General features: G+C 39.4%; 1 protein-coding gene and 1 pseudogene across 2 annotated transcripts in view; both read right to left on the bottom strand.

Moving 5' to 3' along the window:
• The window catches only part of EXOC4 (exocyst complex component 4), a 798,914-nt gene that overhangs the window by 123,340 nt on the left and 648,245 nt on the right, over positions 1-27,329 (bottom strand). The window lies entirely within an intron of this gene.
• On the bottom strand, positions 19,379-19,821 carry LOC138439508 (small ribosomal subunit protein eS25 pseudogene; annotated as a pseudogene).

The raw sequence follows: 27,329 nt of genomic DNA, 5'->3' as shown, positions 1-27,329 counted from the left end.
TTTTTTTATACATTTATGTGAATCACCTGATTTTGATAAAGGTCAGGACTGCTGACCCCCACGTGACTCTGTATTCATCCCTATATGTAACAAAAGGTATATAAGCAAACCCCAAAATAAAGAAATCGGATCAGTTTCCAGAAAGACTGATTCCCCCATGTCGCTTCTTTCTTGCTCCCGTTTTTCTGGCTGAATTCCCATCTGAAGCATGGATGCTATTCCACATAATCCAAGTTATTTAGCCTCTTTTTCTCCACTAATCTTCCTACTACATTATCCGTTTCTAATCTCTCTATATATCTGTAATTAAATACGCATTTTTCCAAGGACGCCTACTCCGTCACGACCTTCGAATCACCCTGGATCCACCGGGGCTGGACCCCGGCAATTATAATCTATGAAACGGCCATATTAACTTGGCAGCTAGAAAATGTTTTAAGCTGTTCAAAAGCAAAGAGGGTCCAATCTCCTTAAGAAAGCAGATTATAGTTGAAATGGAAGACAGGCCTCATTCACTGATTCATTTTGTGGTTGTTGCTCAGTCGCTCAGTCGTGTCCAACTCTTTGCAGCCCTTTGCACTGCAGCGCTCCGAGCTTCCCTGTCCTTCAACATCTCCCAGAGCTCGCTCAAACTCATCTAGCTTGAGTCAGTGACGCCATCCAACCATCTCATCCTCTGTTATCCCCTTCTCCTCCTGCCTTCAGTCCTTCCCAGCATTGGGGTCTTTTCCAATGAGTAGGCTCTTCGCAGCAGGTGGTCCAAGTAATGGAGTTTCAGCTTCAGCATCAGTCCTTCCAATGAATATTCAGGGTTGATTTCCTTTAAGATTGACTGATTTGATCTCATTGCTTTCCAAGGGACTCTCAAGAATCTTCTCCTTGTTCTAAAAAGGACTGGAGGCAAGGAAGCTATAAAACATCAAGGCATTCACTATTTGGATAGAGAAACCAGTACAAATCAGTGAGGGATCCTTTAACTGGCTGGAAAATACAGTCAAGCGCGTTTTCCATACAGTCCAGTGTCTTCAAAAGGTTTCTGTGGTTTTCTTGTTGGGGGAGGGGATGGGTTGAAAAATCAAGTTACATGAGGTTAGAGAAGAATGATATTGGAAGTGACTCAGTCACTGTACAAAAGAGAGGATGGAGGCTCATACGGTTAAGTGTTTCACCTGCATGATACATAAAAACGAATCCATATTTCTTTCAAAAACATGGCTGAAATGATACAAGATGACTGAAGATGTTATGGAAAAAAAAAATTTCTTTTGGGGAAAGGTACACATAGGTAAATAGAGATGATGAGAAGAACAGGTGCCTGGAGTTTTCTATAAGCCCCAAAGCATTTAAAACTCACAATACCTTAAGCGAACAGAAGCAAGAGCATTATTAAAGCGGGTGCTCAGTGTTGAAAGAAGTAACTGCTCTGAATTAAATGCTTAATAAATTGTTATTAAATGTAACCAAAGAGTGGCTCATGATAAGACTTCTTGTTTCAAAGGAGGGTAACTTTTTAAAATTAATTTATTTGTAATTGAAGGGTAATTGCTTTATAGTATTGTGTTGGTTTCTGCCAAACATCAACATGAATCAGTCATAGGTGTACCTATGTCCTCTCCCTAAAAGAGGGCAACATTTTTTTAAGGAAAAGTCAGAGTTGATTGAGTTGGGTAAGCTGTGGCTACGGAGGCAATAACACTGCTGTGGACAGAGCATGGGAACTTTGGGTAGGCACACAAACGAAACCTAAGGATCGTGTAATAGGTCTTGGTGGGACCCAAGAGTCTGAATTTCTAATAAGTTTCAGTCTCCTTACCTGGGAGACACACTTTCTTTGAATAATAAGGGCTACAGCACAGGTTTCTAAGTCTGGCAAACCTGGGTCTGAGTCCACAAACTGCCACTCACTTACTGTGTGATGCTGCTTAACTGCCCTGAGCATTGTTAGTTAGGGCTAATAGTACCGACCTCATACGAAATAATGTAAGAAGCTGATGAAGTGATTTAAAGATCTTCACTGGGAAATTTTCCATTGTTACAAAGTAGAGCAAAGAATATATATAATCACCTCCCCTGTAGCCATTGCTCAGCTTCAATTACTAGCAGCCCATGGTGGTTCCTGGTGGCTCTGATGGTAAAGTATCTTCCAGCAATGCAGGAGACCCCAGTTGGATTCCTGGGTTGGGAAGACCCCCTGGAGAAGGGAATGGCTACCTACTCTAGTATTCTTGCCTGAAGAATCCCATGGACAGAGGAGCCTGACAGGCTACAGGCCATAGGATTGCAAAGAGTCAGACATGACTGAGTTACTACCACTCTCACTTTCACATGGTGAGTATTTTTTCATTTATTCAGATCTATTCTCCATCCCCCTCGGAATATTTTGAAGCAAATCATTCACATAATGTTAAATGCATAACACAGTGCATGGAACTGGATGAAAGCTAATATGTTGTAGTCCTTATTATCCTGAAGTCTGTTGAGATGACGGGTTTATTTACTGTCAACCCAGCATATGCTGTGATGAATAAACTGAAATAGATGAGTGATCAGAAGTAAATAAATTAGATAGCTACGGCTAGTTTTACAAATGGAACCTTGTAACATTACAGCAAATGTTGCCATGTCTCAGAGTCCAAACTTCTCAGAATCTTGAAGAGGTGAGTCACTGTGACAGAAACCACCAATTGCCTACTAGGTCTCCGGGTTGCCACACCTTCTCAGTCAAAGGATCTAGAGTGCTGCAGGAAGCAACGTACCCAAGATAAAATCAAAATAAACCAAACCAAAACCCTGCTCACTTTCCCAGCCTCTCTTGTGGATGTGGTGGTCAATGAGATGTAAATTGGAATCAGGAAATGGGCTTCTGAGAAAGTTCTTCCAAGCAGTCTTACTGGCAGGGATTTCTTTTGCCTCCCTCTTTCTGGAGTGCAGCCATGAGGAGTGAAGCCACAATAGCTCTTCTTCAAATAGCAGGTGACCTTGAGTATGCAAACCACCCTGGGAATAACAGAGCCAAAGGCAGGAGGATACAGAGGCACCAATGACATCATAGAACTGCCATGAGGCCCCAGATGATACATTTCTGGGCTTCGTGTTATAATAGGAGAGAAAATGAAACCTTATTTATCTAAGCCACTGCTACTGCAAGTTTCTGCTACTAGCAGTGAAATGTAATTTCAACTGACACAATTATCTAATTAGCATAAGTGATGTCATCTGCAGAAAACTTTCCCTGAATTTAGATATCCCTACAATTGAGTTACTGGGGAAGGCAAAACAATATCTCCTCCATGATTTGAGCTCAGCAGACAGTCATAATATCTTCCCCTTGGCTGTCACTCAGTCAAGTTGTAAATATTTAGTTTTCTCAATCCGTCCTTATACATCAACTCTCTCAGTCCCTTAATCATCTTTGATAGATATAACACACACAAAAATGCCTCTGAGCTGGGTGGTTAAAAAGCAACAAGGGAGGCAAACTGGCTTTGAAAAAATAGGCTTGGAGCCATTTTTATGCATGTAGGTGTAACCCTGGGTGGAAAGTGACAATCAAGACAAATGTATTTATGTAGCAGTCTAATCTGCTTATCTGGGGATCTCTGGGCTTAGGGCATGTCTGCTGTGCGCTGCCAGCACTCGACGCCTATCCCATTCCCTTTTGGCTCACAGATTTGCTTAACTCCCTCCGACGGGAAAGCAATAGACGGAGAAAAATACAAACTGCCTCGTGTTGAATACATAGCAGACATCTCATTTGACAGGAATCCATAATCACCCCCTAACAACCTGGAGAGAGCACCACAACCATGACATGGAGAATCAATGATTGACAGCTAGAGCCATTTCACACAAAAAATCATACCTTCGAGGATTCGTGTGTGTCAAAGAGTTTGGTGGACGGTTTTTATGTGTTACAATAACCTTAAGGGGATGGCTCTAGCTGCTCAACTACAGATTTTTTTTCCTAAACCGTCTAATTTATTAAAATAAATTATGGCATATCCACACTATGGAAAACTATGCAATCATTAGAAATTATTAATACATAGTAGAAAATACTTGGTACCACAGAAAAAAGCTTGATACTGCATTCTTTTAGCCATAATATGCAACTGAGTAGAACTGTTATAAAACTGTATGCATTGCATATATAAAAAGAACAGAATTACGTATCTATACAAACTGAAACAAGACTGGATATGTATCCATTAAAATGTTGCATGACTCGATTATGCTTTGTGCGTCTCTGTATTTTCTATACTTTCTCCAAAGGACACATTTACTTTATAATTAAAAATGAAAAACTGAAAACCCTACAAGTGAGAAAAAGCTTTCAAATGGATGCATCAAGCATTTTAGCCTGGAAAATTAGAGTATTTGGGTATTGCAGTTATTTGAGCCAAACTGGAGGCAAGTTTGGTTGGTCTCAAGGCTGGTTTGGACCGTGACTCCAGTCTTACTCAGCCTGCAGTCAGCAGGGAGCCTTTCCACACTAGGTAGGAATGTAATCTGGTGCAGCCACTGTGGAGAACAGTTTGCAGGTTCCTTAAAAAAAAAAAAATAGGCGTATCATATGATCTAGTAATCCCACACCTGGGAACATATCCAGACAAAACTCTACTTGTGTATTCGAAAAGATATACACACCCCAATGTTCATAGCAGTTGTATTTACAATAGCCAAGACATGTTAACAACCTAAGTGTCCACCAACAGTGGAATGGATGCAGAAGATGCGGCGTGTATATCTATATATGAATCTTACTCAGCCATAAAAAAGTAAAATAAAGCCATTTGCAGCAACATGGATGGCTCTGGAGATTATCATCCTGAGTAACTCAGAAAGACAAACATCATAAAATATCACTTATAAAAGTAATACAAATGAACTTATTTACATAACAGAGAGACACACAGACATAGAAAATAAACTTATGGTTACCAAAAGGGAAAGGGTGGTGGGGATAAATCAGGAATTTGGGATTAGCAGATGCACACTACTGTATATAAAACAGATAAAGAAGGACCTAGTGTATAGTACAGGGAACTACATTCAGTATCTTGAAATAAGCTATGATGGAAAAGAATCTAAGAACCATCTATATCTATACCTGAATCACGTTGCTGTACACCTGAAACATTGTTCATCAACTATACTTCAATTTTTAAAAAAAATGTTAAAAAAAAAAAAAAGATGGTGGTCAGCGTCTACCACAGAGGTCTCACTGTCGGGACGATTGCTTGCCAGCATCCGGGTCAGCAGTGTTTCCTCTTTCTAGATCTGAATTTTTATTTAGCCTTCATCTTCTGCTTATTATGAAAGCACATTATTTCATGAAGGGATTACATATGTTTGTGTGAAATGGGCAGTAGAGTAAATCACTACCTGGAGAAGGTGAAGTAAGAAGTGTTCAGTTATGGCCCAAAGATTATCTGGCCTACCCAGGAACAGACCTCAGAACCCAGCACTCATTGTTTCAGTCACTGAAACCCTATCTGAGAAGTCACTTCTATCATCAGTAGGCCAACACACTCACACAGAAGCCTAAGAAACTGAAGGAAGAGTGTTAAACCTGTTAAGTTTTATTTTACCACACAATTATAATCTTTAAAGAGCCTGAATCTGACAAGAATTCATTTAAGAGAATTTTGCCGAGAGTGTAAAACCTGTTTAACTTAATCTTACCACACAATCATAATCTTTCAAGAGGTCTAGCTGACAAGAATTTGTTTAAGACAAGTTTGCCAAAGATGCCGCAAACTGTCTCCATTTAGTCATTAAGTAATTCTGTTTTTCTTCCCCTGAAATCTTAGGAAGGAAAAAAAAAGAAAGAGTACACTTTCAGCAGACTAAATGGTGCTTATGAAAGAAATAGTGCAAATAGTTTCAAAGTGGTTTGCAGATTTAGGCTATAGTTGACCACATATCATATATGCTCAGACCCTCTCCACTCTCCAAGTCTTCTGTTAGTACCATTGCTTCCCTTTGCTGACTCTGCTGTAAGAATACTGCTCCCAGAAACAGGAAACACTGCCCAAAGCCCCCTGTGATCCAGAAGACAGCGAGGGGAAGACACAGCCGGGCTCAGATGGAGAAGCAGATCACCAGACTCCTTGTATCCCGGAGGGGGCGGTGCTGTACCCACACTGAGGGTGGAATTGCTTTCCTGACCTGAAATGTTTCTGGCAGCACCATTCTCAGGAGATTCACTCAAGCTCTTATTTGCAATCACGATATCCTATTCAACAGTGTTTCTGGCCAAGAAACTTCCTGGGTGAAAATGGCTGATGCAAGATTCATCTATGGTCCAGTTGGAAGACAACTTTTACAAGGCTGGAGTGCTGGAGTACTTTGACCTAGAGACCAATATAGAGTGCTGTTTTATATTCCCCCAAGAAAATATGGATCTGGAAACCCAAGGGTTAGCAGTAGGAATGGTCCCTCTTCTCATTATTAAAACCATGCATGGAGGGTCTCTTACTGCTCTCACAGCTTTGGGCTAAACTGGTCTAGAGGCACTCAGGAAGGAATGCTTCCGCCAGGAAATACAACAATGACTAAATTACATGGGAAAGAGAGGCTGCCATCTGGCTATTTCAGGTTTCTCACACTACTGAACCAACAGGTGGAGAAAGGGGTCACTTTGAGCCCTGGAAGGACTGATCTCAATTGCCAAGGGCAAACTGAGTTGCTTCTATGCAATAAAGGCAAGACAGCACTACATCGGAATCACTGGAACCCCTTTTAGTATTTCCAGGGCCATAGTACCAATAGCTCCTGGTGACTCAGATGGTAAAGAATCTGCCTGCAATGCAGGAGGTCTGGGTTTGATCCCTGGGCCAGGAAGATTCCCTGGAAAAGGAATGACTACCCACTCCAGTATTCTTGCCTGGAGGGCTACAGTCCATGGGGTTGCAAAGAGTCAGACATGACTGAGCAACTAAACAACAACATAAAACTTACCATTTAACCTTTTCTAGGTGTACAGTTTAACGGCATTAAGTACATTCACAGTGTTGTGCAACCAGTATCACTATTTCCAGAACTTTCCCATCCTCCCAAATAGAAACTCTGTACTCATTAAAGGGGAACTTCCCATTCTCTCTTCCCATTCCCCCAGTCCCTGGTAACCACTATGCTACAGTTTACCTCTATGAATTTGCCTATTCCAGGTACCTTAGATAAGTGGATTCATATATGTCCCTTTCAGTCTGGCTTACTTCACTCACCATAACATTTCAAAGTTCACTCATGTTGTAGTATGTATCAGAACTTCATTCCTGTTTAAGGCTATGTATTTCATTGCGTGTATGCCCCATATTATTTATCCTTTCATCTGGGGATGGACATCTGGATTGTTTCCAGCTTTTGGCTATTGTGACTAATGCTTCTATGAACATTGGTGCACAAGTATCTGTTTGAATCTTTGCTTTCAATTCCTTTGGGTATATGCAGAGAAACACAACTGCCGGGTTCTGCGGTAATTCTATGTTTACTATTTTGAGGCACCATCATACTGCTTTCCAGAGTGGCTGCACCATTTTACATTTCCGCCATCAATGCACAAGGCTTCCAGCTTCTCCACATCCTCATCAAACTTTGCTATTTACTGTTTTAACTTTAAAATGATAGTCATCATAATGAATGTGAGGTTCATTACAAACTGTTTTACATGAGGAACTGGTGGCATTAACTTTTTTTTCTAGCTCAGAGATCTGCCTTGACATAGGGGACTGCACAGATACTAGCTCTGAGGAGAATTCGATGATGAATGAGGCCAACTCACTTTTGTTGGGGAGAGGCGGGGGTATGCCCTTATATGAGAATTGTTAACCTTGTATTAGGCAGAAAGACCAAGTTTTAATAGATACAGAATAAAAAAAAGGGGTGAACCCTGAAAGCCCTAGGCTTGTTTTCCCTAAGACCCATTCCTCACTTTTGCTCTGCTCTATATCTGGAGTTAGGGACTGACTCGCTGCAGGCTGGGTTCCAGGTTCTGACCATAGGGGACCCTGATGGGAAACTGAAGGCTAAAGGCAAAGGAGAATCCAGGGCTTTTCTGTTCTTTCCCTCCCCTCTGCCTCAGGTGATGTCTCTAGCAACAGACACATCTCCTTCTTAGTTCTAGCTTCTACCATGCTCCAATTCCTTTGACTAATCTGTGTTCCAGTAAAAACTTCTTCCCCTTGGCCCTCCACCTAAAGGGAGGCAGTGGCTTCTGTGAGAAGCAGCTCTACGGGTTCTCTTAATGTCTCCTGTTCGACACTCAGATCCTCATTCTCCTATGAAACCAATTCCCTCCATTTAAATCCAACTTGAAGGAATTTAAGGGAATGTCATTGTTTAGTTGGTAAGTTGTGTCTGACTCTTTTGCAACACCATGGATTGTAATCTGCCAGGCTCCCCTATCCATGGGATTTCCCAGGAAAGAATACTGGGGTGGGTTGCCATTTCCTTCTCCAGTGGATCTTCTCGACTCAGGGATCAAACTTGCATCTCCTGCATTGACAGCCAGATTCTTTACTACTAAACCAACAGGGAAGTCCAAGTTAAGGGAATTTTGTTGTTGTTCAGTAGCTCAGTCGTGTCTGACTCTTTGCAACCCCACGGACTGCAACATGCCAGGCTTCCCTGTCCTTTACCATTTCCCTGAGTTTCTTCAAACTCACGTCCATTGAGTCAGCAATACCATCTAACCATCTCATCTTCTGTCGTCCCCTTCCCCTCCAGCCTTCAATCTTTCCCAGCATTAGGGTCTTTTCTAATGAAAAGGGATTACTTGAAGGGATTTCTGTTTTCTAGGAAAGACCTTGACTTATACTGGACCTAGTAAGATGTCTGACCATATTCAAGGCAGCTGGAAGTTGATTAAATTCTTTGGCATGGGATTAATTAGTTCTGTTGTATAGGTAGAGAAACTGAGAAATGTTAAGATAACCTATAAAGATCACTCCACTATTATCTGTCAGAGCTTAAACTGATGAAGGCTATAAAAAGGTCAGGTCACCTACCTAAATTCCTAATAAAACCGAGTGATTCTTATGAGATGTGACAATGACACCTCCATCTATCACTCCTGCTTTTTACAACTGCTCAATCTTCAACACTTTCAAAACCTGTCTAATCTGTCTGTGTCAAAAATAATGGAGGTGGCAACCATTCTGAAGAGTTCTTTACTCAGGTCTTAAAAAACTGCCTTTCTAAAATGATCCTGGCTAAGCCCTCAAAAACAGGAAGGCATAAAACAGCTTAGTTATCGATTATAGCATTTTTTTTCTTCCTAGAAACTGCTAAAACTCATCACTAAAGTCTACCCTTCAATGGTCTTCATCAGAGATGATCATGTGAGTAGCTATTTTTCATATTTAATAAGTAACTGCTCCTCTTCAGAAAAGTGTCTCCTCTTTCAGTAATCACAATCAGGGATTTTTCTCATTTGCTTTCTTTGTTTACTGTCTGTCCATGATTTAGAAACTTGCAATATTCTTGATACACTTGCCAAATAAATATATATATGTGTGTGTGTACACACACACATACAAATATAAATTTTTTTGGTTACAGGGAAATTGGAGTTTCTGGGTTGCTTACTCAAAGATGTCAGCCAAAGAAATTAATCATGACTGTTATTAAGGTGAGTTGAGGGGGTGACCACCAGTTCATTCCCTTGTGCTTTTAAATCACCTTGTTCACTGGGACAAACATAAAACACTAGACTTAAGGAATCATGGTGCTTTAACACTGAGAAGTTGGAAAATCGTCTAAACTAGAAGCCATAATCCTGGCTAGACATTAAAAACTTAACCAGGGAAGTTTAAACAAAATACTTGATGCCAAATTTGACTTGTAGAAATTTTTATTTAATTGGTCACAGGTGGGGCTCGGTCATGAGCATTTTTTTTTTTTTTGATAAAATTTTTTTAAAACTCAACATTCAAAAAACAAAGATCACGGCATCTAGTCCCATCACTTCCCAGCAAATAGATGGAAAAACACTGGAAACAGTGACAGACTTTATTTTCTAGGGCTCTAAAATCACTGTGGATGGTGACTGTAGCCATGAAATTAAAAGATGCTAGAAGAGTAACTATGACAGAGCTAGACAGCATATTAAAAAGCAGAGACATCCCTTTGCTGACAAAGGTCCATCTAGTCAGAGTTATGGTTTTTCTAGTAGTCATGTATGGATGTGAGAGTTGGACCATAAAAAAGATCGGGTGCTGAAGAATTGATGCCTTTGAACTGTGGTGTTGGAGAAGGCTCTTGAGAGTCCCTTGGACTGCAAGGAGATCCAACCAGTTAATCCTAAAGGAAATAAGTCCTGAATATTCTTTGGAAGGACTGATGCTGAAGCTGAAGCTCCAATACTTCGGCCACCTGATGCAAAGAACTGACTCATTGGAAAAGATCCTGATGCTGGGAAAGATTGAGGGCAGGAGGAAAAGGGGATGACACAGGATTAGATTGTTGGATGGTATCACTGACTCAATGGACATGAATTTGAGGCAACTCCAGGAGATGGTGAAGGGCAGGGAAGCCTGGCATGCTGCAGTTCATGGGGTCACAAAGAATCAGACACAAGTGAACGATTGAACAACAACTGAGATAGAATTCACATACCACCAAATTTACTCACAGTATCAGACAACCATACAATTAGAACATTTTTATCTCCTCCAAAAAAGAAATCAGACTTCTCATTTATTTCCAGCCCCAGCCCAAAGTCACTGCTAATCTACTTTCTGCCTTTATAGATCTTCCTATTCTGGACATTCATGTATAATTCCTATTCATATAAATGGAATCATACAATATATCATCTTTTGTGACTGGCTTCTTTTATTTAACATGGTTTCAAGGTTCATCCATATTGAAGCATGCATACTATTTCTTTTATTACCATAAAGTACTGCATTGGGTATGTCATAGATCTGTCCCATTTTATCTGTTCATCACTTGATGGATATTTGGGTGATTTCCATTATTTGGCTATTATGAATAATATTGCTCTAAACATTCACGTCTAAATGGATGTATGTTTCCATTTCTCTTGGGTGTATACACTAGGAATGGAATTGCTAGCTCATACACTAACTTTAACCTTTCGAGAATATGCCAGACTATTTTCCAAATTTTATATTCTCACCAATAGTATATAATGGTTCCAATTTTTCACATTCTTGCCAATACTTGTGATTACCAATCTTTATAGTATAGTTATCTTAGTGGACGTGAAGTAGTATCTTTTGGTTTTGATTTGCATTTCCTTGATGGCTAACAATACTGAGCATCTTTTCATATGCTTATTGATCATTTGTGTTATCTCCTTTAGAGAATTGGCAATTCTGACCCTGAGATTATTTTTAATTGGGTTATTTATTTATCATCAAGCCATGCCTTCTTTATCAGATATTTATTAGGAATCTACGATTACTTAGGCTCTGTCCTAGTTCCTGTGGTGGGTTCAAAGTCCCCTAGAATCATTTCATGGTTCCCTAATATGCCATGACCCAGAGTTTGAAAAGTGCTGTGTTAAAATCTGGCTCTGTGAATGTGTTCCTTGACTGTGTCCCCTGAAGATGGCAAACTCCTATGAATCATCTTATAAAGAAACTGAGGCCCATGGCAGGAGATGTGCTCACTTTGCACAGCTGCAGCCATGAGGGAAGCAGAGCTGGTTTTCATTCTTGGCTTACTACTCAGGGCCACAAGCCATGCTGCCTCTCACAAGCTTCAGTCACTCTAACATTTCTCTTTGCCTAGGGATTCACCAAGAGACACAAAAATGGCCTCTTATCATGGAATTGAACTTTCTTGAAGACTCAACTCTCATGCTAGTTAAGGTATGTGTGCACATACATGTGCACATATACACACACAACCAGAATATAGGTTCAAGAATCAAAGGCTGTTGTTTATACAAGGGCTTAATTTCCAAAATACACAAATATCTCATACAATTTAACAACACAAAAAAGTTTTTTAAATGGGCAGAAGACCTAAACAGACATTTCTCCAAAAAAGATATACAGATGGCCAACAAGCACATTAAAAGATGCTTAACATCTCTAAACATTCAGTTCAATTCAATCGCTCAGTTGTGTCTGACTCTTTGCAACCCCATGAACTGCAGCACACCAGGCCTCCCTGTCCATCACCAACTCCCAGAGTCCACCCAAACCCATGTCCATTGAGTTGGCGATGGCATCCAACCATCTTATCCTCTGTTGTCCCCTTCTCCTCTGGCCCTCAATCCTTCCCAGCATCAGAGTCTTTTCAAATGAGTCAGCTCTTTGCATCAGGTGGCCAAAGTACTGGACTTTTAGCTTCAACATCAGTCCTTCCAATGAACACCCAGGACTGATCTCCTTTAAGATGGACTGGTTAGATCTCCTTGCAGTCCAAGGGACTCTCAACAGTCTTCTCCAATAGCACAATTCAAAAGCATCAATTCCTCGGCACTCAGCTTTCTTTATAGTCCAACTCTCACATCCACACGTGACCACAGGAAAAACCATAGCCTTGACTAGACGGACCTTTGTTAGCAAAGTAATGTCTCTGCTTTTTAATATGCTGTCTAGGTTGGTCATAACTTTCCTTCCAAGGCGTAAGTGTCTTTTAATTTCATGGCTGCAATCACCATGTGCAGTGATTTTGGAGCCCAGGAAAATAAAGTCAGCCACTGTTTTCACTGTTTCCCTATCTATTTGCCACAAAATGATGGCATTAGAGAAATAGAAATCAAAACTACAATGAGGTATCACCTCACACATGTCAAAATGACCTGAATCATAAAAAGTTTACAAATAATAGTGCTGGAGAGGGTGTGGAGAAATGGAAGCCCTCCTGTACTGCTGGTAGGAATGTAAATTGGTACAACCACTATAGAAAGCAGTATGGAGATTCCTCCCAAAATTAAAAATAGACCCAGGATATTTTAAAAATTAAAAATATGACCCAGAAATCCTACTCCTGGGCATATATCCAGAGAAAATTCTTAATTTGAAAAAATACATGCACCTCAGTGTTCACTGCAGCACTGTCCTCAATAGCCAAGACATGAAAGCTACCTGACAATGACTGAATAAAGAAGACGTGATGCATATATACAATGGAATACTACTCACCCATAAAAAAGAATGAAGCAATGCCATTTGCAGCAATCTGGATGGACCTAGAGTTTACCATATTAAGTAAGTCAGAAAGAGAAAGATAAATGCCATCTGATAATATCACTTATATGTGGAATCTAAAGCGTGACACAAATGGTGTACGAAACAAGACTTAGAGAACAAAACTGTGATGGCCAAGTGGAAGAGAGTGTTGGAGGAAGGATGGGTTGAGAGTTTGGCATTAGCAGATGCAACTATTATACACAGAATGGATAAGCAACAAGGATCTAATGTATAGCATGGGGAGCTATATATTCAGTTCAATATCCTGTGATAAACCATAATGGAAAAGAATATGAAAAAGAATGTATATACAGCTGAATCACTTTGCTGTACAGCAGAAATTGACACAACATTGCCAATCAACTAAACTTCAATAAAATCATATTTTTTAAAAGTTGGCATCTATAGATGAGGATGGAGTGAGGGAACCTGGCTAAAGACATAGAGAGAATTAGGACAGGAAGTCATAGCTGAGTCTCAGGCTTTTCTCCACATTCTGTACCCCTGTTTTTGATCCCAAGTAGATGAGGAAACTGATATATCAGTGTGTGAAGTCAGTGAAAATTTCCATGAAAACGGGTACTAGGTAACAGCGAGAAAAGGATGAATTGCAAAGTAGCGCATTATTTTCAAGCTGATGGCACCGCTCAGAGTTTTGATATAGACTCAACTTGGAATAGTTGCACGGGAAACGCTCTGTTAGCTTGGAACATGAATGCATCTCTCTTTAGCCAAGCCACTCAAATAAGCCTGGTTACTTTGCTGTTTTCTTCGCAGGATGTTGTCAAGAAACATGGGATATACACAATAAGGTACCAGTTTATTTATTTATTTATTTTCTGTAGGTGCTGTGATTTCCAGAGGTGTGCAGTTTTTCCACCAGGAGCCACTGTAAGTTATGCATTCCTATAAACAACAATAGATGTCCATAGAACATCTCTTGGAAAATAATATTTTTAAAAGAATACATATATATGTATGTACAACTGAATCTGTACATACTACATCTGTACAACTATATCTGTACACTTTGCTGTACAACAGGAATCAACACTGTACCTCATACTTCAATAAAAAGAAAAAAGAACATTTCTTAAGCTTCAAAACAGATAATCAATACATAAGATTAAAATAACCAATTACTTATTGTTAAATGAACATATACTCTGGTTTTTCAACTACCAAGAATGATGACAGATTTAAAAGTCAAAATTTATATAGCATTGAACTTCCTCATCAACTATTTCAGCTTATTGAAGATTCTGATTATTTCTCAACTTGCCATACAATTTCCTTTGGAAAAAAAAATTTACATCTGTTCAGAGTAGAGACATTAAACAGCTGATTTCAAGCAATGGCAATGATTCGAGAACTAAGCAACTAAGTGTCATGTTTTGAAGGTAGCTTTCTGGGGAAGGGATTAGGGAACTGCTGGGGGGTTTGGAGGAAGACAGAGAGAGGGGAACCTCAAGGTCAAAGTAAACTACTACAGAGAAGAGTAAAGCTTTGCATAAAATTAGCAGAAAAATATAGACAGACTAAGTTTTTTTTTTTCAGGGATACAGAAAGAATGACTGTATTTGTGGAGAACTGGTGAACTGGTAGTAAATAATTACAGGGTTTGAGGACGTGTGGAAAAAAATTTTAAACCAATAAAAATTTAAAAGCTCAGTACTAATTACTCATGGTTAAATAGCCAATACTGATGAGCAGTGATCCCCTGTCCCACCCCTTCTCACCTTAGACTTTCGTCCCAGAAAGAAGCACCTACAACTTAAAAAAAAAAAAAAATTCTGTTTCTAATTCTTTCAATGTTACATCCATCTTTTTATATAATCTGTGTAAAACACTACTCATTGATATATACATTTTATGAATGTATGAGGTAAGGACATGATTGGTAAGGAATTAGCTTATTTATGTCCCCTCTGGCAACTCCCTGATTATACCAATTTCCCCTTCAGAGTGCAGTTATGTTATTATTTTTAGTTTTTCTATTGGTCTCTTTTACAATATATTTATATATTATCTTTGCCTCTAGCAGCTGTACTCACCATGCTCTAAGTTCTTATTTAAGTCCCCCATAGACTGTGAGCTCCAAACCTAGGAGGGATGCAGGGTGGGATGAAGAAAGGGAGAGGGTTACAGGAGAGAGATGCTGGAGGAGTTCATACTTGAGCTGTATCTTGAGAGCTGAATGGGACAGGCACAGGAAGCAGGGGTGGAATGAGTAGGAAGAGGAATGGACATGGGCAAAGACATGGAGGAAAGAGCATGGTAGACTGGGAACCTGAAAAGGTTCAGTAAGACAGGGGTGAGAAGGCCAGGAGTCCTTCATCATCTGGCAGGGAATTAAGCCTGCAGCAGAGAGCAGCCACCAGCAGAGATGGTCCTGGGGAGAGACCAGCAGGTGATGGCCTTGGACTATCTCATTCATGTTTGCCCCTGTCTTAGGAACACCTCTTCCTGCTCCTACCCCAGAGAGATAACAGGTATCCTGCCCACCAACACAATGGCACAAACATCATTCTCAGCTTCACTTTCTGAAGGGCTGAGTAAGACTAAATTGGAAGGATTAACTTTTAAATTTTATTAAGACTCCAGATGAGAGAAAGAGGGATGGTATTAAATGTGTATCTACGTTAAAAAAAAAAAAAGTTAAATAATTGAATGATCTAAAATGAAACAAAAAATGCAGAAATATTGCATTAGTGACTTTCTAATGGTACTAATAGATAATCAAAATCCTCAAATAACTGTCTCAACAGATTAGCATTTATGTACTGTATAGAGGAGATCTACATTTTTTTTCATTTACTGCCAATCTTATGCTAACAAGAGCCATATCATTTTGATATAATAACAAGTGCCTAATTCAATCATCTTGAACATTAATTGATATGTTTGTAGCTGAGCCGCCAGTTAATTACCTGTCCTTTTTGTTTAATTTTGATATTTAAGTCTGCTTCTCATCCGGTCTTGTCTGTCTGTGTCCTACATACATCTATGACCTTCATCTTATATTATCGAGAGAAAAAAAAAATTCTTGCAAAGCATTTTCTACTCCTGTACTTATTTAACATATTCATATTTTCTGATTCATCTTTCCTTTTATAATTATATTTTTAAAGTCATATTAAGTGTTCACAGATAGTAGAATAAATGTCTCTCTTCTAATGAACATTTTGTTCGAGTTAACTAAAGTCTTTTTCCCCCTCTGCATCACATCTTTTATTTATTCCTTCAAATTTATCTAAAGATTCTTCAACAGCTATAGTAATCAAGAACCTTTTAAGTCATTGCTTGTATTATGTTGAGAACCTTGACATTTTCACGTGGAATTTTTCTGAAACGTATTTGTGTTTTATTTTATTAATACTGATACTTGCTTATATCTAAACACATTCCCAGGCCTACAAGATTTCTACTAAAATTAATTGTTTAATTTCAGCAGGATGAAGAAAGTAAAGAGGTGTGAAGACGAAGACAAACCCCCAAATAAACCAAAAATGATTAATTAATGGCAGTGCTGTGGACTAGAACTCAGACCTATGAGCTTCCAAACGGAATAAGCTTTTGGGAGGCCACTGAAAGTATTTTCTTGCAATTAAGGCAACTGGCACATCATTCTTCAGGTCAGTTCAGTTCAGTCGCTCAGTTGTGTCCAACTCTTTGCGACCCCATGAACTAACTGCAGCACGCCAGGCCTCCCTGTGCATCAACAACTCCCAGAGTTCACTGACACTCACGCCCATCAAGTCAGTGATGCCATCCAGCCATCTCATCCTCTGTCGTTCCCTTCTCCTCCTGCCCCCAATCCCTCCCAGCATCAGAGTCATTTTCAATGAGTCAACTCTTCACATGAGGTGGCCAAAGTATTGGAGTTTCAGCTTCAGCATCAGTCCTTCCAAAGCACACCCAGGACTCACCTCCTTTAGAATGGACTGGTTGGATACCTTGCAGTCCAAGGGACTCTCAAGAGTCTTCTCCAACACCACAGTTCAAAAGCATCAATTCTTCAGCACTCAGCTTTCTTCACAGTACAACTTTCACATCCATACATGACCACTGGAAGTACCATAGCCTTGACTAGATGGACCTTTGTTGGCAAAGTTATGTCTCTGCTTTTGAATATGCTGTCTAGGTTGGTCATAACTTTTCTTCCAAGGAGTAAACGTCTTTTAATTTTATGGCTGCAATCACCATCTGCAATGATTTTGAAGCCCAGAAAAATAAAGTTTGACACTGTTTCCCCATCTATTTCCCATGAAGTGACAAGACCGGATGCCATGATCTTCGTTTTCTGAATGTTGAGCTTTAAGCCAACTTTTTCACTCTCCTCTTTCACTTTCATCAAGAGGCTTTTTAGTTTCTCTTCACTTTCTGCCATAAGGGTGGTGTCATCTGCATATCTGAGGTTGTTGATATTTCTCCTGGGAATCTTGATTCTAGCTTGTGCTTCTTCTAGCCCAGCATTTCTCATGATATACTCTGTATATAAGTTAGATAATCAGGGTGACAATATACAGCCTAGACATACACCTTTTCATATTTGGAACCAGTCTGTTGTTCCATGTCCAGTTCTAACTGTTGCTTCCTGACCATATAGGTTTCTCAAGAGGCAGGTCAGGTGGTCTGGTATTCCCATCTCTTTCAGAATTTTCCACAGTTTATTGTGATCCACACAGTCAAAGGCTTTGGCATAGTCAATAAAGCAGAAATAGATCTGTTTCTGGAACTCTCTTGCTTTTTCCATGATCCAGCGGATGTTGGCAATTTGATCTCTGGTTCCTCTGCCTTTTCTAAAACCAGCTTGAACATCTGGAAGTTCACTGTTCAGGTATTGCTGAAATTTGGCTTGGAGAATTTTGACCATTATTTTACTAGCGTGTGAAATGAGTGCAATTGTGTGGTAGTTTGAGCATTCTTTGGCATTGCCTTTCTTTGGGATTGGAATGAAAACTGATCTTTTCCGGTCCTGTGGCCACTGCTGACTTTTCCAAATTTGCTGGCATATTGAGTGCAGCACCATCTTTCAGCATTTCAGCATTTCAGCACCATCTTTCAGGATTTGAAATAGCTCAACTGGAATTCCATCACCTCCACTTGCTTTTTTCGTAGTGATGTTTCCTAAGGGCCACTTGACTTCACATTCCAGGATGTCTGGCTCTAGTTGAGTGATCACACCATCGTGATTATCTTGGTCATGAAGATCTTTTTTGTATAGTTCTTCTGTATGTTCTTGCCACCTCTTAATATCTTCTGCTTCTGTTAGGTCCAGACCATTTCTGTCCTTTATCGAGCCCATCTTTGCATGAAATGTTCCTTTGCTATCTGTAATCTTTCCCATTCTGTTCTTTTCCTCTATTTCTTTGCATTGATCGCTGAGGAAGGCTTTCATATCCTTCCCTGCTATTCTTTGGAACTCTGCATTCAGATGCTTATATCTTTCCTTTTCTCCCTTGCTTTTTGCTTCTCTTCTTTTCACAGCTATTTGTAAGGCCTCCCCAGACAGCCATCTTGCTTTTTTGCATTTCTTTTCCATGAGGATGGTCTTGATCCCTGTCTCCTGTACAATGTCATGAACCTCATTCCATAGTTCATCAGGCACTCTATCAGATCTAGGCCCTTAAATCTATTTCTCACTTCCACTGTATAATCATAAGGAATTTGATTTAGGTCATACTTGAATCATCTAGTGGTTTTCCCTACTTTCTTCAATTCAAGTCTGTATTTGGCAATAAGGAGTTCATGATCTGAGCCACAGTCAGCTCTCGGTCTTGTTTTTGCTGACTTTAGAGCTTCTCCATCTTTGGCTGCATAAAATATAATCAATCTGATTTTGGTGTTGACCATCTGGTGATGTCCATGTGTAAAGTCTTCTCTTGTGTTGTTGGAAGAGGGTGTTTGCTATGATCAGTGTGTTTTCTTGGTAAAACTCTATTAGCCTTTGCCCTGCTTCATTCCATATTCCAAGGCCAAATTTGCCTGTTACTCCAGGTGTTTCTTGACTTCCTACTTTTGCATTCCAGTCCCCTATAATGAAAAGGACATCTTTTTTGGGTGTTAGCTCTAAAATGTTTTTGAGGTCTTCAAAGAACTGTTCAACTTCAGCTTCTTCAGCATTACTGGTTGGGGCATGGTCTTGGATTACTGTGATATTGAATGGTTTGCCTTGGAGACGAACAGAGATCATTCTGTCATTTTTTTTTTATTTAATAAAGTTTTATTTTTCAAAATGTACAGCTGGTGGGACCTGTTCATGCATCTTCACCAGCAGCTGGGGCATCTCCACCCTTGGTGTTTCTGGTGTAAATCACTTGAGCTCTGTGCTTTGAAACCAGTTTAATAAGTCCTCTACCAGGACTTATTGGCTCTGGCCAGGGAACCACGAATCTTCAGTCTCTCGGAGACCACAGCTGGAGTTATAAGCTTATGGTTGGGAACTTCTTTACAGAGTTTGTCATATGTTGCTTTGTCAAACAAGACTAGGTTATTGAGCTTGTCCCAAACTTTGCCTTTGGACCACTTCTTCTTTTTGGCCTTGCCCCCAGATTTGTTCACTGGATCTTTTGTCTTTCTTGGCTGACTTTCCAGCAGCTTTCTTCTTCGTGTCGCCCTTGGGCGGCATAGCGAAGCCCAGAGAGCAGCTACAACCACTGCCGCCTCGCTAAGATGTCGGACAAAAATGCCATTCTGTCATTTTTCAGACTGTATCCAAGTATTGCATTTCGGACTCTTTTGTTGACCATGATGGCTACTCCATTTCTTCTGAGGGATTCCTGCCCGCAGTAGTAGATATAATGGTCATCTGAGTTAAATTCACCCATTCCAGTCCACTTTAGTTTGCTGATTCCTAGAATGTGGACGTTCACTCTTGCCATCTCCTGTTTGACCACTTCCAACTTGCCTTGATTCATGGACCTGACATTCCAGGTACCTATGCAATATTGCTTTTTACAGCACTGGATCTTGCTTCTATCACCAGTTACATCCACAGCTGGGTGTTGTTTTTGCTTTGGCTCTATCCTTTCATTCTTTCTGGAGTTATTTCTCCACTGATCTCCAGTAGCATATTGGGCACCTACCATTCTTCACATTTCATTTTTTTCATTTGAAGAGTGAATGAGGGCTTCCCTGGTTAAAGGGCTTGGCTCAGTGGTGAAGAATCCACCTGCCAATACAGGAGACACAGGTTTAATCCCTGGTCCAGGGAGATCCCACATGCCTTGGAGCAAGTAAGCCTGTGCATCACAACTTTTGAGCCTGTGCTCTGGAGACTGGGAGCCAGAACTACTGAAGCCCACATGTTATAATTACTGAAGCCCATGTGCCCTAGCGGAGAAAGCAATGGCACTCCACTCCAGTACTCTTGCCTGGAAAATCCCATGGACAGAGGAGCCTGGAAGGCTGCAGTCCATGGGGTCACTGAGGGTCAGACACGACTGAGCGACTTCACTGTCACTTTTCCCTTTCATGTATTAGAGAAGGAAATGGCACCCCACTCCAGTACTCTTGGCTGGAAAATCCCATGGACAGAGGAGCCTGGAAGGCTGCTGTCTATGGGGTCGCACAGAGTCAGACACAACTGAAGTAACGCAGCAGCAGCAGCAGCAGCCTGCCCTAGAGTCCATGCTCTGCAACGAGAAGGAGCTGCAATGAGAAGCCCGCGCACCACAACTAGAGAGTAGCTCCTCACGGCAGCTAGAGAAGAGCCAGGCAGCAAGGGAGACCCGGCACAGCCAGAGATAAACAGATAAACAACATGACTTTTGAGAAAAGAGTGAGTGATCACGCCTATTTCTAAATTCATTTTCACTCATTCAGCATTTATTGAGGGTCTATGAAGTACTAGCAGGGTCCATGGAAAGTGAAAGTACAAACCTGTTTTCTGCTTTTATTCTGATTCTTTCATTAAGCATCTAATATAGAACTCATGCCAAATAAAATCTTAGGAATTGTCTTGCTCTTTGGGAAGAATATTTGGAACCAAAACTGCTGTTCTTTAAGCACTGAGTTCATACAGCTCATAAAATAACAAAAATCAGTCTTAATAAACATATCACTCATTTGATTCTCCAGATGAAATAGCTATCTTCTAAATAAAAATAACTAAAAATCTCCTTTCATTTTCTCTTCCTTGTTCAGGTCTGTATCACACATTATCTGAAACCAACATAATTTGCTTTATATCATTTTAATACTGTCATCCCCTTTGCATCCTTCTTTTTTCCAACAGTGATTGCTTTTCTTTTTCTTTTCTTTGATGAGGCAAACATATGATTCAGAGGGAAGTAAGACAATCAGTTTAAAGCATGTACATTCCTGGTATCATTATCCTGTCTTTCCCTCAAACAGTTGGATATTCTGTTAACAACCTGTTACTGAAAGGTGAAAAATGGGCAAAAATACAATACACAAAATACAATTAATTCTAATAATAATGAAGGGTAAGAATACCTGTATGATAAATTTCTGCAACAAAGTGTGTGTTACTCACTCAGTTGTGTCCAACTCTTTGCGACCCCATGAATTATAGCCCACCAGGCTCCTCTGTACATGGACTTCTCTAGGGAAAAATACTGGAATGGGTTGCCTTTCCCTGCTCCAGGAGATCTTCCCAACCCAGGGACCGAACCCACGTCTCCTGCATTATAAGCAGATCCTTTACCATCTGAGCCACCAGGGAAACCCATTAGCAAATAACTATTAAAATATCAGTCAAGATTATGATGGTCAATGAAAATGAAGGCATAACTCAAATGCCCAAAAGTAAACTTCTTGGCCAACTTAAGTCTGGATGGTCACTGAGTGCTAGTTCTGGGAACAGGACTACCTGGGCTCAAGTTCTAGCTTTGTCAACTTAGTGGCTCTGCACATTTGGGAGCAGTTATTATTTCAGTTCTCTGCACCTCAGTTTCCTTATCTGTTGAATGAGAGTAAAAGTGCCTGTAATCACAGTCCCTGGAATTCTCCAGGCCAGAATACTGGAGTAGGTAGCCTTTCCCTTCTCCAGGGGATCTTCCCAACCCAGGGATCGAACCCAGGTCTCCTGAATTGCAGGTGGATTTTTTACCAGCTGAGCCACCAGGGAAGTCCTATGCGGTGCCACACACTGTCAACTCTGATTGTTGTAATAGATTAAACAATTTCATAGAAACTTGATGCTTTATCACTCATTCTGCTTCATGCTGGAGTTCCAGAACAATTTTTAGGTTTTATATATTCTTTAACTTTTATTATTTGAATACTCTTTTCCTGGTCAAGTGGAGAAGGGAATGGCAATCCACTTCAGTATTCTTGCTTGGAGAATTCCATGGACAGAGGAGTCTGGTGGGCTACAGTCCACAGGGTCATAAAGAGTCTGACACGACTGGGTGACTAACACTTTTCCTGGTCAAGATAGATGTCAATTACATCCTTCCACTTTAGGATTTTCAAACCTGGCTCTAGAGAAATGATTTTTATTCTTTGAAATTATGGTGTCCTGAGTGAAATGGGTGTAACAGATTATGGGGGACAGCCTCTAATACATAGGTCCTCCCCACCCCTTTACTTCTTCCAACACCTCCTCTCTTCTGTTAATTACATCTCCAGAAAGCAGGACTGGTTTTATCAGTGGCTATCCACTGATATCAAAAGGATAACTATATACATATATAAGACAGGTACAAAGACAATGGGCTAGAAAGCCTGCTTTCAGCTACTTTGGGAACAAAAGGATATTTGCTATATTTCGTTTTTCTATTAAGGCCCTGGCCTGACCTATTTTTCCCCCTTTATTCAAAGTTAAGCCAGGAAATAATACATTTTATTATTTTTTTTAGTTAAAAAACGAGAATAGAAAAGGGCCTCATTTAGTAATGAGGGGAACATAACCTTTATTCAATGCAAAGGGCACTGGAGTCTATATTTATCCAGGCGCCAAATAGCCCTCTAAGCTTTAAAAACTAATTACAGGAGGAGAGTGTGATTTTTCAGTCTTTTTGGCTCATGCCACGCTCCTATGGTACTCTAATGTGCTAAATCAAGGCTCTGTCAACTCTACCACATTGGAATATCAATGAAAAATGTCCCCTCCACTTACCTTTGGTTTCAGGATGGAGAATGTGATAGATTAAAAGAAAAGAATCAATCACATATAAAGCAAAATAGACATAAAAAATTATGTTTCTTCTGTTCAAGCAAACAGAATGAATGTGTTTTCAACCCATGTCTATTTGCATGCAAAAACATGAACAAATATCTAAGGCATCTCGTTCAGCAAAATAAACCAGATAACATGGAAAAATTTACATAAAATTCAAGCCCAGGCAAAACTAAACAACGGTGATGAAAGTCAGAACAATGGTTACCTTGAGATAACCTTCTGGGTACAAGAAAAGTTTTGTATTTTGATCTGGGAGGTGGTTACATGAGTAAAATAACACGTAACGTTTCACTGAGTTATACACCTAAGATTAACATCTTACTTCAGGGATGTAATCATTCACCAAAAATTTTAAAAATATGTATAATTTGTTTTGCCTTCAAATTTAAGATGGAATGTAACAATTTAAATCACACACAGAAAAGAACAAAGCCAAGAACTAAATTCTAGCTCTTTTAAATCAGACATATGAGGTAGTATAGGGAGGCTCATCTCTTGATTAGCATTCTCTATTTCTAAATAGGGCTAGAAGCCCTTCCCTTTAAGCTTTTGAAGACAACTAATAAAACTGATTGAGGGGGAAGGAGGCTTCAGAGGGAGGGGATATATGTATATATACAGCTGATTCACTTTGTTGTACAGCAGAAATTAACGTAACATTGTAAAGGAATTATACTCCAATAAAAAAAGTTGATTGAGAGGGCAAGCTCTTACTACCACTTTGGGAAACTATTTGGCAGTGTGCACGACAATTGAACATATGCGTATACTATGACCAGCAATTTGAATCCTACAATATAAGCAATAAACAAACATATATACACATGATTACCAAGAGAGGTAGAGCAGAATATACAAAGAAGCACCATTTGTAACAGTTTCAAATTAGAAACTACCCAGGTGTACCCAACAGGAGTAAAATGAATGACTGCATATATATACACACATACACATTCAAATAATACAATATTAAAAAAATACTTGTGGTGTATTCACATTCATTGTTGTTCAGTTGCTAAGTCATGTCTGGCTCTTTGCAACCGTATAGGCTGCACATGATGAAATACAATATAGAGTACAGAGTAATAAGGATCTATACACAAGAATATGGATGAATTTTGTCAACATAATGTGGAACAAATGGAGCCAGTCATAAAATATATAACTGCATGATTCCATTAAAAAAAAAAAACCACAAAATAGATTAAACTAATCTAGGTACTTGAAGGTAAGATACAGGTAACTTTTAAAGAGGTGACTAGTGACCAGGAGGAACTGTAACGCTCACTATCGTTTTGTTCTGTTTCTTGCTATTATTCTGTTCCTTTTTAATTTTTATTTTTACTTTATTTTACTTTAAAATACTGTACTGGTTTTGCCATACATTGACATGAATCCACCACGGGTGTACATGCGTTCCCAAACATGAACCCCCTACCCACCTCCCTCCCCATAACATCTCTCTGGGTCATCCCCATGCACCAGCCCCAAGCATGCTGTATCCTGCATCGGACATAGACTGGTGATTCGATTCTTACATGATAGCATACATGTTTCAATGCCATTCTCCCAAATCATCCCACCCTCTCCCTCTCCTACAGAGTCCAAAAGTCCGCTATACACATCTGTGTCTTTTTTGCTGTCTTGCATACAGGGTCATCATTACCATCTTTCTAAATTCCATATATATGTGTTAGTATACTGTATTGGTGTTTTTCTTTCTGGCTTACTTCACTCTGTATAATTGGCTCCAGTTTCATCCATCTCATCAGAACTGATTCAAATGTATTCTTTTTAATGGCTGAGTAATACTCCATTGTGTATATGTACCACAGCTTTCTTATCCATTCATCTGCTGATGGACATCTAGGTTGTTTCCATGTCCTGGCTATTATAAACAGTGCTGTGATGAACATTGGGGTACATGTGTCTGTTTCAATTCTGGTTTCCTCGGTGTGTATGCCCAGCAGTGGGATTGCTGGGTCATAGGGCAGTCCTATTTGCAATTTTTAAAGGAATCTCCACACTGTTCTCCATAGTGGCTGTACTAGTTTGCATTCCCACCAACAGTGTGGGAGGGTTCCCTTTTCTCCACACCCTCTCCAGCATTTATTGCTTGCAGATTTTTGGATCGCAGACATTCTGACTGGTGTGAAGTGGTACCTCATTGTGGTTTTGATTTGCATTTCTCTAATAATGGTGATGTTGAGCATCTTTTCATGTGTTTGTTAGCCATCCGTATGACTTCTTTGGAGAAATGTCTATTTAGTTCTTTGGCCCATTTTTTGATTGGGTCGTTTATTTTTCTGGAATTGAGCTGCGTAAGTTGCTTGTATATTTTTGAGATTAGTTGTTTGTCAGTTGCTTCATTTGCTATGATTTTCTCCCATTCAGAAGGCTGTCTTTTCACCTTGCTTATATTTTCCTTTGTTGTGCAGAAGCTTTTAATTTTAATTAGATCCCATTTGTTTATTTTTGCTTTTATTTCCAGAATTCTGGGAGGTGGATCATACTTGATCTGGATACTGCTTACACAATGAAAAGTACGAAAATTTGCCAAACTGTGCCTTTGACATGTGCAGTGTAAACTATAGGCAATATAAGCAGAGAGATGGAAACTCTAAGAAAGAATCATAAGGAAATGATAGAAATCAAACACTCCATAACAGAAATGAAGAATGCTTTTAATGGTCTTATTTAATAGACTGGACATAACCAAGGAAAGAATCAATGAGTTTTAAGAAATGTCAATAAAAATTTCCAAAAGCCAAATCCAAAGACAAAGAATGAAAAGACAGAACAGAATATCCAAGAACAGAGGAACAATTTAAAAAGGTATAATGTATGTTTGGGCATACTAGAAGGAAAAGAAAGAGAAAAAAAAAAAAAGAATTTAAACAATAATGACTGAGAATTTCCCCAAACCAATGATACCCATTGAATCACCATGATCCATGAAGCTCAGAGATCACCACCATGAAAAACACATACACATACAAGAGTTGAATAGTGCAAAATCAAAAACAAAGAAAGGAATTTTGCAAGAAGCCAGAGGAAAAAATTACCTTACTCACAGAAAAACAAGGATAAAAATCACATTGGACTTTTCTTCAAAAACCATAAAGCAAGAATAGTGAAGTGAAATACTTAAAAGTGCTAGAAGATTTATCAACCTAGAAATTTGAACCCTGTGAAATTATTCTTCAAAAGTGAGGGAAAAATAAACTTTTTCCAACAAAAATTGAAGGAATTTGTCTTCAAGAATTTGTCTTATAAGAAATGCTAAAAGAAGTTCTTTAGGAAGAAAGGAAATATAGGTTAGAAACTTGGACCTACATTTAAAAAGGAAGATAATTAAAGAAGGAATAATTGAAGGTAAATAAAGCCTTTTATTTCTCTTTTTCTTAATTGATCTACAGGTAACAGTTTGTTCAAAATAATAATAGCAACATTATATACAGTGACTATAGTTTATGGATAAGTAGAATAAATGGCAGCAATGTTACAAGGGATGGGAGGAAAGAATTAAGACTACTCTGTTATAACATACTTTTGTTAGTGCCAAATGTATGTTGCAAACTCTAGTGCAATCTCTAAAAAAGCAAAAAATGAATAAAACAAATATATACACTAAGGTGATACAGCAGAATTATACAAAAACACTCAAAACCAGACATCAGAAAAGCACAGTCCACTTTTAAAAAAATCATTAATTTTGATTTTGTTAAAACTAAAAATTTCTGTTCTATGATTTCTGTTCTATGAAAGGCTCTCACTGAAAGTTTTTGTAAACACCTGTCAACTAAAGAAGACACACACACACACACACACACACACACACACACACACACGCGCTTCCCTGGTGGTTAAGTGGTAAAAAATCTGACTGCAATGCAGGAGATCCTGCCTGGAGAATCCCAAGTACAGAGGAGCCTGGTGGGCTACAGTCCATAGGGTCACACAGAGTCGAACACAACTGATGTGACTAAGCAGCAGTCACTGCT

This window comes from Ovis canadensis, chromosome 4 (genome assembly GCF_042477335.2).
Source record: "Ovis canadensis isolate MfBH-ARS-UI-01 breed Bighorn chromosome 4, ARS-UI_OviCan_v2, whole genome shotgun sequence".
Taxonomy (NCBI): Eukaryota; Metazoa; Chordata; class Mammalia; order Artiodactyla; family Bovidae; genus Ovis; species Ovis canadensis.
This window is presented reverse-complemented; position numbering and strand designations above follow the sequence as displayed.